Genomic DNA, 2,052 nt, shown 5'->3' with positions numbered 1-2,052 from the left:
GCACAGGTACGCCTGCACAGGTACGCCTGCACAGGTAAGCCTGCACACGTACGCCTGCACAGGTACACCTGCACAGGTACGCCTGCACAGGTACGCCTGCACAGGTAAGCCTGCACAGGTACACCTGCACAGGTAAGCCTGCACAGGTAAGCCTGCACAAGTCACTAGCCAGTCACAGGACACCCCAAAGGATCATTGATATATTTCAGTATTTAGTACTTTGAGTTTGTATTGGTAGTACTAATGTGTACTTGCAGTAACAGTAGTACTGGTAGAAATGTAATAACTTTAACAGTAATACTAACAATGCTGCTGTGATGTTGATGATGTTGCTGTTGTTGTTGTTGTTGATGATGATGATGATGATGATGATGATGTAGTTGTTGTTGTTGTTGTTGTTGATGATGATGATGTTGACGTTGATGATGATGATGATGTTGACGTTGATGATGATGATGATGTTGACGTTGATGTTGTTGTTGTTGTTGTGTTTCAGTAGGGCGACTTCTTTGTGCGTTCAGAAGAGTTTCCACAGACTGAAAGTTTCCAAAGTTCCCAACTGGAGCAGTTTATCTTGCAGAGGTATTCACTACTGCAATACATTATCCCTCACTACTTCCATACAGTATATTATCACTCACTGCTGCACTACAGCACTACATTATCACTCACTACTGCTAACATTGCCACTCAGTACTGCAATACATTATAACTCACTACTGCAATACATTTTCAGTCACTACTGCAGTACATTATCAGTTTTAATTGTGTACTTGATCAGCTAGTACTGTGATACATTATCTTACTGTTAGGGCTGAGCGATAAAATGATAATGATATCAATTGCGATGTAACTTTTCCTCGATTGAAATACGAGACGTGGTCGATAGAATGTCGATAGAACGCATTCCAGCCATGTTTTGACAGACAACACGTGGTTTTGCTGGCAGCCAATCACAGCTGAGGATACTCAGCTCCACCGACGAATGATAATTAACTATATTTATGAATAACAACCCTAAATGTTGATGTGAACTGTGATGTCACTTCTTGTCAGAGATCATCGACTTCCTGCAGCACAATTTGGCGCCGCTCCTGATGGAGAAGCTGGGGAAGCTCGGTGGGGTTGAGGAGGAGGAGGAGGAGGAGGCGCAGGAGGCGGACAGCTACCTGCTGAATGACATCATCAGCTGTGAGGAAGGCGAGGATGACGACTTTGTGGAGTTGGACAACAGTCGGCTGACCTCCGGCCAATCAGGACACAGATAACAGCAGGCCTCCTGCACTGTGATTGGCTGTTAGAGTCGATGAACTGAACAAACTGAAAACGTTTTCCTCCGTTTATTTTAAAGGGTCCTGATGATATTTTGTGTCTTATTTTTTAATGAAGTTGTTTTTGTGCCGTTTCCTGTCTGAGACACTGCTGTCAAACTGCTCGCCATCACATCTGCACAGATCAATATCATTGATCACAGTTCTGCAAGTGTAGAGTTTTCAATGGAAGATCAGTTTAAGGGTTAAAAAAGTATTATTAACCTTTTTAATGTTTTTTTTAAACTCTTTTAACGTTTAAGGATTTTTAAATTGACCAGATAAGATTTAAGGAGTAAAATCAGGGATTGGTTTTAGAAGCCCTTAACTGTCCAGACTTCATTAAGTAAACCTTAACTTATCAAAATATATCTATGAAATTATCCATTAATGATTCCCTTAAAACACCTGCACTCAACAGATTTCATCAGATTTGGGACAAATTCATGGAAACGTTAATCGGCTGGAATATATTAAGGGATGATTAATTAGTTTTTAAGCGTTAAAGCCTTAAATTTGACTTTAATTTCTCTGAGGACCCTTAGTTAAGATGAACCGTGGGGTTAATAAATCAATAACGTTTTAAGGGATTATCTGCAGAGTTTAAGGGGAAAGTAGATGGTACCTTAAATACCTTATCCTTCAATTAAGGCAGAAAATCTCAGCTGTGAAGAGAATTCAAGGATGTATGACGAATAAATACATTAACAGGAAATCAATCGAGGAGGTTCAGACCAATGAC

At 40.4% G+C, this 2,052-nt stretch overlaps 1 long non-coding RNA gene across 1 annotated transcript; it reads left to right on the top strand.

Annotated features, from left to right (window-relative positions):
- Positions 1 to 498: 498 nt before the first annotated feature.
- LOC121966020 lies at positions 499 to 1,405 on the top strand. Its single transcript, XR_006107551.1, has 2 exons — positions 499 to 582; positions 1,057 to 1,405. It is a non-coding gene; the product is annotated as an uncharacterized LOC121966020 (long non-coding RNA).
- The last annotated feature ends 647 nt before the right edge of the window (positions 1,406 to 2,052 follow it).

This window comes from Plectropomus leopardus, unplaced genomic scaffold, assembly GCF_008729295.1.
Source record: "Plectropomus leopardus isolate mb unplaced genomic scaffold, YSFRI_Pleo_2.0 unplaced_scaffold22779, whole genome shotgun sequence".
Classification (NCBI taxonomy): Eukaryota; Metazoa; Chordata; class Actinopteri; order Perciformes; family Serranidae; genus Plectropomus; species Plectropomus leopardus.
Note: the sequence above shows the minus strand (reverse complement) of the source record. Positions and strands in the feature narration are given on the sequence as shown.